The sequence below is a fragment of the Hyaena hyaena genome, unplaced genomic scaffold (genome assembly GCF_003009895.1).
Source record: "Hyaena hyaena isolate Hyena2069 unplaced genomic scaffold, ASM300989v1 scaffold_337, whole genome shotgun sequence".
NCBI lineage: Eukaryota > Metazoa > Chordata > Mammalia > Carnivora > Hyaenidae > Hyaena > Hyaena hyaena.
This window is the reverse complement of record NW_024080966.1, coordinates 1,730,792-1,745,854: the sequence shown is the minus strand read 5'-3', so window position 1 is coordinate 1,745,854 and position 15,063 is coordinate 1,730,792. Positions and strand designations below refer to the sequence as shown.

Below are 15,063 nucleotides of genomic sequence, written 5' to 3'. Positions count from 1 at the left end.
TTCATCATTCTTGGTAGCCAGGTCCATTTCAATAGCCTTCGATCCTCTTCCAGAAGCAGGAAGGGGTGATATACACTGAATAGCCTTTCCCCAGTATTCTGGCCCCAGTGCTCTGCTGGACTTGCACACACAGCTCTGCCTCCCCCCACACAAGTGAGCACACCTCCTCCATGTCCCTCTTTGCTGGTCTCTGGTCCTCTGACTTGGATCATACCCAGAAGGTGAAGACACTGGGCCACAGCACTCTGGTTTCATGTTCTGTTTAAACCCGCGGTGAACTAACTCCTCTAGCATGTGCTGAGTAGGCGAGGCCAGGAACTGGGTTACACTTGGAGGACAGGATGGCGAGCCGTGTAACACAGTGGGTAAGAACCCATTCACCTCCCATCTTCACCTCTCACTCTGTGACCCAGGACAAGGAACTTCCTAAGGTTTCTGTGAAATAAGTTCTGGTCCCCCTGGATTGCTCCGAGGCCTGGCATGAAGAACCTGGAACGTTGACAGTCCATACATGTTAGCTGCTGCGTGGATTGGCTCCCTCAGCCTTCATCTAAGTCTCCTGGGCGAGGAGGTCAGAAAGCTGAGCACCATGTTCTCCAGATGTTTTTGCATTTTGATTTCCAGATGCAGGTGGTCTTGCACCAAGTCGATGAATTCAGCCTAAGAAGTGGAAGACAGAACCTATTCCCCTTTTCGCCATTTTTGCTGCCAAGCAAAGTTGTACAGATGTGAAGTTTCTGTGCGATGGTGCTCTGGGAGTCCATTTCTAGCTTCTGGGGTACTGGCAGTCAGGGGTCAGTCAGCCTCAGTTTCTTATTCCAGCAGGGCTCCAGAGGTGCCCCAGAGATGCTCACTCCCCCAGTGGGTCATTTCTATATTGTTTTGGGAGCCATTTCTGGAGCCCCAGCCTAGAGCCTGCTCCTTCAGCTATTTCACTAACTTTGTAAGCCTCTTATTCCTTGATTAAATACCTTCCTGCTTAATATGAGTAAGACAATTTCTGTTTCTTGCATTGAATTCTGATGGATGCAATTATTATTACTTGCATATAAAATTAAAGTAATAGCAGCCATCACATATTGGTTATACCATAAGTTCAGGTTTTTACAGATGTTAAGTAATTCCATCTTTCCAGGAAAACCACACAGTCTGTAAGAGGCCTAATCAAGGCAGGAATTGAGATCTTTCTGCCACTGGTGGCCAGGTGCCTACTTACTACACCATACTGTTCCTTCTCTGGGGGAGCTCAGAGTGCAGCGAGGATGGTGACTTGCAGTGGGGAAAATCCTGGGAAGAGCTGTGGGGCCCAGGCTGTAGGATCCCAGTAGAGAAAAATGTCTAATTCTGCCCAGGGCTTGGAAACCCAAGATGGCGTCTGCTTTCCACCTTGGCAAGAGGTGGTGACCTCCTAGTCCTGGACATGTTGGGGGACCCTGCCTCAAAGACCCAGTGGCTTATTTCACAAGTAATCATAATTTAGAGGCCCCAAATCTGCATGTTTGCAAAGGCAACTATCCGCCCTTTTGTCCAGCTAAGTCATGGCTGGTCCTGGAACATGCAGATTCCTTTGTGGGACTCATTGCTGAGGGCAGTTTGAGGAGCTCACTGAGCTGAAGATTCCGGCGGCCCGGGGCAGAGGTGTGCACTCATCTTCAGCATGGCTCTTTCCGTGTTCTCATGAGACTTCTGTGCCTTAGCAGAGTTGAGAGTTAACTCTTTTAACTCTGTTGAGAGTGCCTCCAGGTCAGAAAGCTTGCCTTAGTCAGGTCTGCACCCCTGTCACCTAGCACATTGCAGATGCTCAGTGAATGAATGAATGAACGGAGGAATGAAGCAGCAGCAGCCTATAGCCCCTGCTCACCTCAAACAGGAGTGAGAAGCTGGCTCTGTTCTCTCCGCTGGATGCTGGGGCAAGAAGCACAAGCCACACCTGGCGCATCAGTCCCGGAAGAGGTGAAAGCAGGATGCGGTTGAGTGGGTGGGAGGTGGATGTAGGGACTCTGATTTCTTGGCTCTCAGCCTCTCGTTTCCAGGATTTACTCCCACCCCTTAATTTCTAGGTTATGGGTCTTGTAAAATTATATTCATTGGGCAATTAGGGACCTAATCTGGAGCACATTTTCTAATTCCTAGCCCCTGGGTAACTGGCTCCTCTCTCTCCTCATTTAGTCCAACAGCCCCTGAGCACACCCTCAGCAGACCTCTAGGCAGAAGTGCAAGGGTCTATGGCTATACCACCCTGAACGTGCCCGATCTCGTCTGATCTCGGAAGCTAAGCAGGGTCGGGCCTGGTTAGTACTTGGATGGGAGAAATGCAAGGAATTGCAGGAGACTCTGGTCCCGGGACAACTTGTAGATGATGTCAGAGAGGCAGAGACCACCACAGATGCACACCTCAAATAGCCTAGGTCTCACAGGACCTGAAATACCATGGTGTTGTATAGGGAGGACAAAAAGGAGGCTTAGGAATTGGGCAGTTTCTAGAAGATGAGATAAAAGGAAGGAAGTTACCGTGGAGATGAGGAAGCACTCTCAAAATAATATCACAGATTGCACGGATATACCACTTGACGATTTAAAAAGCTTTCTTATATATATAGTATATCATATAGTGGCCTTGTAAAGTAGGCAGAGCAGACATTATTATGCAAGTTTAAGAAAATAAACCTGAAGCTTGGGGATGAGGTCTTCTGATCCCAAATCCAGCTCCCTGGTGAAAATCAGGACCAGTGTGATATAAGGTTACACCAATATTTTTTAAATTTTGTAGTCCACGTTGCTTGATTCCGGTCCCTCTCTGTGTATGCAGTTTAGTCTCCTGAAAATGCTGCCTTGATTAGTTCTGGGAATCCCTAAAGGGCTTCTCACATGTGTTTAAGAACAAGGACACTCACAAAATTTTCGCTTCTGGTGATTGCCCAGTTTTGCTGGGCCTTCTGAAGGCCACACCACCCTGGGCCGTGGCCCGGGCCTCGCCAACACTACCATCGCCTCTCTGCAACTGACTCTCCCTGCAGCTCCCAAGCCTGGCAGTTTCTGTTAGTGTTCATTTCAAGACCACAGGCTGTCACGGATATTTGGTGGGGAGTAGGGTTCAGTGGCTCCCTCTTTGTGGAGTTATGCTTTGTCAGAGGCTCCTAAAGCAGTGTTGTTATGATTGTCGTGTGATGCAGAAATTAACTTAATACTATGTCATTTTTATGTATCCGGGGTGGCCCTGGGAGAGATGCGTTGAACAGCTTGAAGCTCTCCTCAATTCCATTTAATATCTGCACTACGAGGGCCTCGTTACTAGCCTGTCTGTCCGTCAGTCTGAACGCAGGGAACACACGGAGTCAAGTGCATTTTTGGATAAATGCTTTGTTGTTCAGAACTGAGGGATCAAGCAGATTTGATAGCCTATCGTTTGTCAATATCTAAGTACTCTTATTTGGATAGAGAGGAGCCCTTTTCTTAGCCTCTGATGATATGTCAGGCTGTGTTGTTGCAGGTCTTATCAATCCAGTGACAAACAAGGCGGTCATAATTCCTGCCCTCTTGGATCTTACATTCTGGAAGGTTAGGGTTGTGGCGTCAGGTTCGTTCTTTTATCTAAATGAGTTCTTTCTGGGGAGGCTTATCTCCCTTTCCACTTACCTCCCACAACGTCCATCCTACATTCTCGGCGTGCGAGTGAAACTTTTTTTTTAATTAAATTTTTATTCTGAGATGATTGTAGATTCCTGTGCAGTTGTAAGAAGTCATAGAGAGAGATCTGGGTACCACTTACATAGTTTCCTCCATGATGCAAAACTACAGGACAATGTCACAGCCAGGATATTGACACTGCCACTGCCAGGATGAAGAATATCCCAAGTCCATCACTCAAGAATCCCTCACATGACCCTTTTATAATGACCTCCACCTCCTTTCCAACCACCGCCATCGATGATCCCTGGCAACCACGAATTTGTTCTGCATTTTTATAATCTTGTCATTTCAAGAATATTCTAGAAGTTGAGTCATACAGTGTGTGACTTTTTGGAATGGACTTTTTTACTCAATATAATTCCCTGATTATCTGCACATTCACTGAAGTTGTTTTCTTTATCAAGAGTTCATTCCTTTTTAGGGCTGAGTATCTTCCGTGATATGGATGTACCACAGTTTATTTAACCATGGACTTGCTAAAGGATATCTGGGTTGTTTCTAGTTTTTGACTATTACAAATAAAACTGCTGTTTTATAGGGTTTTGTATGAATATAAGTTCTCATTCCTCTGGGACAGATGTCTAGAGGTACAATTGCTGGGATGTATTGGAGCCACATGTGTAGTATTATGAGAAATTGGCAAATAGTTTTCTAGAGGGGCTATACCATTGTACATTCTCACCAGTGATGTAGGAGTGATCCAGTTTCTCCACTCCTTCACCAGCAAGTACACTTCTGACCGATGACTCCCACAAATTGCCAGACTTGCCCAGATAGGTTGAGTTTGCCAGGGAGCACAGTTTGAGGTTTTCAGTTTGTTTTCTTTTCACAGCAGGCTTTTTAGTCTTTGTGCAAATTTGATTTCTAGCCAACCTTTCCCACCATTTCTCTGGACGTGTCCAGACATGATGAATGTCTCAGCAGTGGTCAGAGGAAGCCTTTGGCTCAAGCTACAAGTCCATCTGCATATAGCAGGGTGTTTGGGGGTTTTATCCCCAAACCCCATCTAAAGAACGGTCCCTTTCTATATCCCCTGCTGCCAGGTAGTCCCCAGAGGGGACTGTTTGTACCCACCCACCTGACATGAAGGAGCCTCTGTAAGTTCCGTAGACATAATCCCATCCTTTCTCTTCGTGTCTACTATGTATCAGGCACTGTTCTAGGTGCTGCAGATGAAATACTGAACAGTCAGGCAAGGCCCCTTGTCTTGTGACTCTTATATTATATGAAAGGAAAATAGATAATAAAGACACAAGGTGATTTCAGATGGCAAAAAATACTACAAAGACTCTACACAGGACAATATGACAGAATGAGTGCATAAGCAGCTCTCCAATGAGCTGAGCTTTTTCACCATCAGAGTTCCCACAGGCTTCTTTTTTTTCCAAGCTAATTATTTCCATTTCTTTCACCATTTTTTAATGATGTTCTTGTTATGTTTTCTGATCCCGAGATACCATGGTTGACCTTCACTATCAACAATACCTTTTATTTATTAAAGATTCTTTTGTAATTTGGTTCTTTGAATTAAAAAAATTACTCCAGGGATACTACTCAGCAATAAAAAAGAATGAAATCTTGCCATTCGCAACAATGTGGATGGAACTAGAGGGCATTGTGCTAAGCAAAATAAGTCTGTCAGAGAAAGACATATATCACATGATTTCACTCACATGTGGAATTTAAGAAACAAAATAGATGAACATAGGGGAAGGGAAGAAAAAATAAGATAAAAACAAAGAGGGAAGCAAATCATAAGAGACTTTTCAATACAGAGAACAAACTGAGGGCTGCTGGACAGGAGGTGGGTGGGGGGATGGGCTAAATGGGTGATGGGCATTAAGGAGGGCACTTGTTGGGATGAGCACTAGATGTTATATGTAAGTGATGAATCACTGGGTTCTACTCTGGAAACCAATACTACACTGTATGTTAACTAACTTGAATTTAAAGAAATAAAATTTTTTAAAAAGGAGAAAAAGATGACTCCAAATATGGAATGTATGCTACAGATACAGTGAAAAGACTTTCTTCCTTAATTTGAACACCGTGTTTCTATGATGATAGACAAAAATGGCAGGCCTTTGGAAGCCTCTGTTCTTGTCCATTCCTTATTTCCTGATCCTTTTCAAGTGAATACTGTATAAATTCAAACCTCTCACATCTTGTACGAATTCCAATAAGTTTTGAAGGCAAAGTGTTTACATAGATATACATCCACTTTGCTGCCATCCACCCTCAGCCTGCCAGATATTTCTTCCACTTGAGTCTGCCATTTAATATATACATATCATTCATCCCTCCCACTTTCAGGTCATCTGTGAGTATAATATCATGCACGCTTAGATCATATTTCCTATTCAGGTGTTGAAAAGGACAGAATGCTGAGGCATACCTGGTCTTCAGAGTAACATAGTCCACTAAGTCTCTTGGGCTCAGTTGCTCAGCGAGTTAGGAAGCTACTTGGTTTTCCCCATTTTGCTCATGAGAACATGATGAGATCTTTGGTAAAATGTTTTGCTCAAATCAAACTATATTATACTACCTGTTTGGTAATCTCATCAAAAAAGAAAAGGAGAGTTTGATGAGACTTGTTTTTAATGATCCTGTGTTGACTTCCAGATCTTTAGTCCTGTTTGTAATATTACACCAGCTGCCTCAAGCAGTTAGCCCTGCCTTTTCTTGTTCTTCCTGTTCTGAACACAACTAAAACAAAAACCTTTACTGTTCTTAGGCTTTTTGCCTGTCTCTGCTTTTTCTGACATTGGTCTTTTGGGATCTTTTCTTCCATCTTTTGCACTCATCCTTTTAAAGTCTGAGTGTCCTGAATGGCTAAGTTGCTAATTTCCATGGATTACTTTCAGCATGTTGGGGCACTCATTCACAATAGAGTGGATGAATAAAAATATTTTTTCTAATCTTCCAAGCCCCTTTAGATGTCATGCCTTTTGGAGTCATTGACCACGGGAATATTCTCTCTTTTCTGTTTATTTTATAAAATTCAGTTTCCAGAAGTTTAATGTATGTGTGGATGATACTTCCCAGAATTCTCTTTCTTAACTTCTTCACCTTTAAAATGGCATAGTTCTCTTTCACCAAACTTAACAAGCCAGGTATCATATTGGCAAAATTAGACATCCAATGAGCAGATCTACTTGTACATATGTGATTTTTCACAAATGGGACATGGTTTATAGTTTATCTCCTTCAAAGAATATAAACTTGGGGGCAAGAACCACACTTCTATGCCTTTTGTAGAATGAAGCTAGTGAACCACAAGGTGTTAGAGCTGAAAGCAGACTTGGTGTATCTTAGTCCAACTTTTTTTCTACAGATGAGGAAAGCGAGTTCCAGGAAACTGTGGGGACTTTCTCAAGATTATTAGCTAGAGGCCAGCAGGTAGTAGAATCCACAGAATCTGCCTCCTCTTCCCAGCAGTGACTGCCTGAGAATAAATCTACTGAGTAGGGAGAACACTGCCTGCTTTATTCAGAGCAATTTCATAAGAAGTGGCTCTCCTAATTTCACAGTGATGACCAAACCTTTCATGCTAGCTTTCCACTGATGGTCTGTCCTCACGGCTTGCCATTCAAAGCAGAATAGTACTTGGGGACATAAGAAAAACAGATTTACTTGGATTCATATATATTCTCCTTTTTACAAAATGACATCTTTTTGACGAAACGGAAATATTCAGGTTACCAAATTAAGGATATTTAAATAGGGACAGAGAATTAAGAAGTAGAAACCCAATTTCCAACCACCATAAGAGGTAAGTCAGTGGCTAAAATTGAATATAAAACTTGACCGGGACTTCTGAACACATGAAGAGTGAAAGAAAGAAGTAGAAAAAAGAAACGAAAAGGAAGAAAGGAAGAGAAAGGGAAAAGATTGAAATACAATTATTCTTTTTATCTAAGAGGAGGTATTAAGTGATACAAAGTTCTCCATATCAACTTCACAGTCAATAAAGAAGTGAAAATTTTCACTTTTTTGATAAAAGCAAAAGAAAAAAACTATGCTGAAGCATAAATATAGTAAAAGAAGTTCTTTGGGATGTTAAAAGCATTGAGGGGCGCCTGGGTGGCTTAGTCGGTTAAGCGTCCGACTTTCGCTTAGGTCATGATCTCACGGTTCGTGGGTTCGAGCCCCGCGTCGGGCTCTGTGCTGACTGCCGGCTCAGAGCCTGGAGCCTGTTTCAGAGTCTGTGACTCCCTCTGTCTCTGACCCTCCCCTGCTCATGCTGTCTCTCTCTCTCCTAGAAATAAGTAAAACATTAAAAAAAAAATTAAAAAAAAAAAAAAAGCATTGAGAAGTATGGATAGATTTCACACCCTGTAGAATCTCTTAACCAGAAATTTAATAAATTTGATAATGAGGCTAGGTTTTTTATAGCAGTTGGTGTTTGAGGTTAGACTTTTAGGAAGGTGTTCTATCCTGCTAATTAACATAATAACTGTTTTGGAAACCAGATAATGGGTGGGAAGGTAAATGCCTGTTACCACAATAGAGGACCCTACCGATATTCTTACATAGAAAGAGGCCACACTTCTTCCAAATACAAGCGACCCACTAGAATTTGTGCTTAACAGAAACTCCAAAATTCCACCAGCATGACTATTTCAAGTCAGATCATCATAGTCAGAATGAAACCTCCTAAGACTAGGATAGAACATCTAGTTCCAAATAATGTGGCTCTCTCATTGGCCACTGGAATGAATTAGCCAGAAATAAACTCTTAGGAACTGTATGATTCATTTACATTATGAAGTCAATGGATATCAACCAGTTAAGTCTTAGAACCTCTCTCCAAGGACAATTACTGTTGTTTTGTTGTGGTTGATGTTTAGCTCCTTTTCCTGGTTAGTGTAATAAAACCATGCTGCCTGCATGTGCACTTGGGCTATCCTCTTCAAACTGTGGCTTGATATTTCTAGAAACTCTTCCTGCCTTGCTTATTTTGGCAGTGGGGTTAGAATGCAGAATTTGCAGTCTTATCCAGGGATCTACAATAAATGCCTCTATGGCTTAGGCTACAACCAGAGAATAGGAGGGATTAATTCTTCACATTAACTAGACTCATTAAAGACTTTCAAAGAATGTTTTGATTGATTTCCTGATTGCATTAGTTGGGGGCCCCTTTCAGAAAAATCTTGTCTTGGGGAGTTTTTACAATAGAAATCTCATCAGGTTACTCTGTACTCAAAAATCTCCTGTTATCCCATGACTCTTAGGTGGAATCTAAAGTCTTCAACATGACCACTTATGGTTGTGTGATCTGGCACTGCCTCCCTCTCTGGCCACCCACTTTGCTTACCATATTCTTGGTATACTAGACTCTCTCTTCTTATTTCTCTCCAGAGGACTTTACCCTAGCTCTTCCAGCTGACCAGAATCCTTGACATCCAGATAATTCTTTCTTGCCCTCTAAGTCTGAGGTTAAATATTGCTTTCTAACTTCCTCCCATTCCCAGTAAGACTCTAGGTATACTCTCTCATGGTGTCTGCACTTTTCCTTTGTAGCATTTACCATAGTTTTTAATTATGGCATTTATTTGAGTAATTATAGGTTACCAGTGGTTGGCAATTTCCAGGTCAGAGGCCTGTTTGTTTTGCTCAGTGCCGAATGCCCAGGCGACAGGAATTCGGTCAATATTTACAGAAAGGAGGAAGATTTATAGTGTTGTGACATTAGTTCCCATAATTGTGATTGCTCCACTGAGCATTGTGCTTCACACACATACACACACATATATATACATGTACTGATGTGTACACAAAGGTTTTGTTTTAGGAAGTTGGCTCTTTACCATCACTTTAAGATGAAAGTTACAGCAAACACTCTTTCCTTTCCAGATTCCCTTTACTATGTTGTGCAGGCCAACTGTGGCCAAATACCTTCTCCCTTGGATAGTGAAAGACGTGTAGATAGGAGTTCAAGTATGAGATCCAAGTATGAGTTCAAGCATCAGGTTCAGGCCTGCTTTACCCCAGTCATTTGCTCTCTCTGGGGTCCTCAGTTTCCTCATTATGAAGTGAAGGTCCCAGATGAGATAATAGTTAACATCCTTTCTCTTTTAATGCAATATGATTCTAAAAGAGAAGAGGGAAAGGAAAGTTAACTTAATATCAGAGGCTAAAGTAGTTGAATTAATTTGGCAGTGGGTGACAGAAAACCATAAATAATGGTGGCTTAAATTAGTTTCAAGATTGTTTTTCTCTCAGGCTAAAGTCTAAAGATTGGCCATGCATGGCTAGAATGGGGTACCACGCTCCTTCTATCTCTTTGCTCTGCCCAGCATGGCTTCCATTTCCAAGGTAATTTCATGAACCAAGATGGTGGCTGGCCATCTGCTTACACTCCATTGGTGGAACTTAGTCTCCCGGACACACCTATCTTTAAGGGGATCTATCAAATGCAGTTTTTATTCTAGGTGGTTGTGGGGCTCCTATTGATAAGGAATAAGAAGAGAACACATACTATGTGAAATATAACAGCCTCTGCTAGAGGGGGCTTCCCAAGAAGGATTAATTAGGAAGATCTCCAAAAATTGTAGAGCAGAAAATCAGTACTTAAAATGGAATCAAGATTATTAAGAGTCTGCCTATTTTAGAATTTGGCTGAGATGCAAGGCAAACAATCATCATTTGAGGGGAAGGCAGGGAGTTTGACTTGGCATGGAAGGGAATGGTATGGTTAACACAGGAAGAGAAAACAGACTCTATAGGACCTTCTGTAGACTTAGGAGGCAGGACAAGGAAGAACACTGTGCTGGGAAACAAAGAACTCTAGCCATTTAGCAGAGAGGATTCAGAATCAAAAACTCTCTAAATAAGGCTGAGGGAATATTAAAGTGGCCAAAGCTGCACTCCGATGAAGACATACACCTATAATTTGCTTCCTGGCCTATAGGTTCTACTCTGAGATTCCTCACATTACCATTTCTGTGTGTGCTATTGCTGGTGATTCACAAAAGAGGAGAGAGATGCAAGAAGTCAGAAGAGCAAGGCCTTTAGTCTCACTCATGACTGTAGCCCAAAGAGGGTGTTCCTGCCTTCCTTCCTCGCTTTATCCAATTGTGGGAAGGGGGTGGGGGGGGGGGGAGATGGTGCCCAAGGAAATCTGGAAGATAACAAGTGAAGCTTGTAGCAGGGAACAGAGGGTCTGATGTTTACCCCAATTGCTCATCTATTTCAATGTTTTGGACCTGGCTACCTTACTCACATTTGTCTGCATTAGGAGTAGGGACGTTTAAAGATAAACTTCTCATGTGTCTGTTGGTCATCTGGATGTCCTCTCTGGAGAAGTATCTGTTTATGTCTTCTGCCCATTTCTTCACTGGATTATTATCCAGTTTTCGGATGTGGAGTTTGATAAGTTCCTTATAGATTTTGGATACTAGCGCTTTATCTGATATGTCATTTGCAACTATCTTTTCCCATTCCGTCAGTTACCTATTAGTTTTATTGCTTCCTTTGCCGTGCAGAAGCTTTTTATCTTGATGAGGCCCCAGTAGTTCATTGTTGCTCTTGATTCCCTTGCCTTTGGGGATGTGTCAAGTAAGAAATTGCTGCGGTTGAGGTCAAGGAGGTTTTTTCCTGCTTTCTCTTCTAGGGCTTTGATGGTTTCCTGTCTCACATTCAGGTCCTTTATCCATTTTGAGTTTATTTTGGTGTATGGTGTGAGAAAATGATCTAGTTTCATTCTTCTGCATGTTGCTGTCCAGTTCTCCCAGCACCATCTGTTAAAGAGGCTGTCTTTTTTCCATTGGATACTCTTTCCCGCTTTGTCAAAGATTAGTTGGCCATACATTTGTGGACCCAGTTCTGAGTTCTCTATTCTATTCCATCGGTCTATGTGTCTGTTTTTGTGCCAATACCATACTGTCTTGATGATGACAGCTTTGTAGTAGAGGCTAAAGCGTGGGATGGTGATGCCTCCCATTTTGGTTTTCTTCTTCAATATTACTTTGGCTATTCGGGGTCTATTGTGGTTCCATACAAATTTTAGGATAGTTTGTTCTAGTTTTGAGAGAATACTGGTGCAACTTTGATTGGGATTGCATTGAATGTGAAGATTGCTTTGACACATGAAATGATGCTCAGTATCCTTCATCATCAGGGAAATACAAATCAAAACCACACTGAGATACCACTCACACTGGTCAGAGTGGCTAAAATGAACAAATCAGAGATTCTAGATTATGGCGAGGATGTGGAGAAATGGGCACCCTCCTACACTGTTGGTGGGAATGTAAGCTGGTGCAGCCCCTCTGGAAAACAGTATGGAGGTTCCTCAAAATATTAACAATAGAACTCCCTTATGACCCAGCGGTAGCACTGCTAGGAATTTACCCAGGGATACAGGAATGCTGATGCATAGGGGCACATGTACCCCAATGTTCATAGCCGCACTCTGAACAATAGCCAAAACATGGAAAGAACCTAAATGTCCTTCAACTGGTGAATGGATCAAGAAGATGTGGTATATTTATACAATGGAATACTACATGGCAATGAGAAAGAATGAAATCTGGCCATGTGTAGCAACATGGACGGACCTTGAGGGTGTTATGCTGAGCAAAATAAGTCAGGCAGAGGACAGATACCATACGTTTGCACATATAGGTGGATTAGGAGGAACTTAACGGAGGACCATGAGGGAGAAGAAGGGGAAAAATAGTTGGGGAGAGGGAGGGAGGCAAACCATGAGAGACTCTTGAATGCTGAGAACAAACGGAGGGCTGATGGGGGTGGGAGAGAGGGGAAGGAGGGTGATGAGCATGGGGGAGGGCACTTGTTGGGATGAGCACTGGGTGTTTATAAACTATGTCACTGGCTCACAACAAACTGTTTAAGAAAAATAAATAAATCAAATCTAGTTAAACCACTGGAAAAAAATTTTTTTAATAAATTAAAAAAATAAATAAAGACAAACATCTCAGGGAGAAGAAAGAGACTAAAGCCACTTGACGCATTTCTCTCTACCCACAAATCTCTCCTGACCATGGTCATGACCTCATGGTTCTCTCTGAGTCCTTTGTCACTTCAGAGAATAAAAACCAGAGAAAGAACAAAGGAGAGGAAGACAAAGCAAGGTGAACATCTGAATTACATATGTAAGTGGCTGTAACAGTTTAACACAATAGAAATTTCTATCTTATCTAACTGGCTAATAAGTGAAAGGGAGAGTTGGGGGAATCCAGGTAGCCATAGGCTCTGCCGTCTTCAACTTAGGGCTTCCAGAACTGCCCTGGGCATCAGCACCCATCTGGCAGACTGGAAGAGCATGAGAGACTGCCAAGTGGGAAGCATTTATCGGCCTGCCTGGAAGTGACACACATACGTCATCCCTGCTCACATTCTATTATGGCCACATCTCACTGGAGTGGCGCTGGAAGATGTGGACTGTTCGTCCAGGAAGAGGAGAGAATAAGTTCGTGCTCAGCGAGTGGCCTCAGTCATAGCGGATCTGAGAAGGAAAGACAGGTAGAATGCTCTGGAGAGGACTGTGTTCATGTAGTAGTGAGAGCGTAAAGTTAATCTTATCTGAAGAAGGATTTTAGACGACAGAGTAGATGAGAAAATGGAGGGCTAGAATTGCTAGTCTTCCCACTGGGACAGCACTATGGCTCTCATTTGTTTCCCTTTTATCAATGTGAGGACACCAATGTTCAGATCAGAACCAATGATCCTAGAGAGTGACTGTGCTATGCTGGACACCCAGTTCCTTGCTGCCAAAGGACTACCACATGAATACCTCCAATGCTGGGGAACTCACTCTTTTATAAGGCAGTCCAAGCCACTAATTCATTGATGAAATATTTTTTGAGTGCATACCCTTTGCCAGGAACTAGGAATATGTGGTGACAAAAACATAGGCCTAGTACTTAAGAATTTCATACTTCAGAACAAATTTCTCTGTTGTTTTTGTTTGTTTGTTAAATAAGACCACATACTTTGCTTCTGCAGATGGTACTTCTTGTTGCTTTCCATTCCACAGGTCACCCAGTCATTTGGGTGAATTGCAAGTACAATATATCATAGTTCCTTCTTAGACCCCAATTAACCTCACCCTAATAATTCCTAGGAAAGTCCATTATAATTTGCAAGGGGTAATTAGAAAACGCCTAAACAGTCATTTCCAAACCACCTTCTCCCTAGAAGACTTTTTCGAAGTCAGTCATTTGTCTATTTGCAAAATTGCTCCTCCTCTGCCTTTCCATTTTAGGTTTCTAAATTCTGCCCCTGGGTCCATTTCAAAACCTGTAATTGGATCATTGGCTGACTTGCTATGGAGTGTCTCAGTGTCCTTGTCTATATTCATCTTGGAACAAACCCATCTCGGACCTCACTTTTCATTGCAAAGCTGGTCTATGCTTCTTATTTCAAAACCACTGCATCTGAAAGCTGCCTCCTGGTTTGTGTTGCCAGCTCAAAATACAATTTGTGTCTAGAAACCAGAGTGCTTTCAAAATTGTTTTGGAAGAGCATCTAGAAGTTCAGTATAAAACCCTCAGGATCATCTTCCCTGATTATGCCCCCTCTCCACCAGCTCTCCTCCCTCACTCTCACTTTGGAGTTCGAGGTCTGTCCACAGATAATCTTCCCCATCTGCTCTTGGCCTCAACAGAATTAAATATGTCAAATTCCACTGTAAAGTTGACATTTGGGCATCGATAAGCAACGGTTATTCCTAAATGTCTCTATTTTATCTTTCAGGTAAAGCCCATTGTGTTTTTAACCTCCAAGTAGTTCCTTTGACTGGCCTGCCTTGTTCTAACTAACCTTGAAATGTTCTTTAAAAAAATTTTTTTTAATGTTTGTTTATTTTTGAGAGGGGGTGGAGGGAGGGTCAGAGAGAGGGAGACACAGAATCCAAAACAGGATCCAGGCTCTGAGCTGTCAGGACAGAGCGCGACAATGGGCTCAAACCCACAAGCAATGAGATCATGACCTGAGCCAAAGTTAGATACTTAACTGACTGAATCACCTAGGCGCCCTGAGGACTTGGAATGTTCTAATGATGTAAGGGGAAACCAAGTCATTGGTGCCTGCTGGGTACATGATGTATATTATCCCGTTAAGTTGTCTCCACCCTCCTGGGAGACTAACTCTTCTATCCCAGTGCTTCAGATGAGGAAATAAAGCAGAAGGAGGTTGAGTAACTAAGGTCTCCTCCATGCTGGCCAGTGGAATTCAAATTTGCATATGGCTGACTCCAAAGCCAAAGCTCTTTCTGCTGCTCCAACTAAGGAACTCCCTGTTTTGAAGGTTGAAACAAGTCAGGCATATAACCTTCAACAAGCCAATTAATGTCCTCTGAACCTCAGGTTCCTTCCCAAATGAAGAAGTAGGTTTGGATGAATGCCA

General features: G+C 42.5%; 1 pseudogene; it reads left to right on the top strand.

Moving 5' to 3' along the window:
• The first annotated feature begins 2,221 nt into the window (after positions 1–2,221).
• Positions 2,222–2,341, top strand: LOC120243247 (annotated as a pseudogene).
• The last annotated feature ends 12,722 nt before the right edge of the window (positions 2,342–15,063 follow it).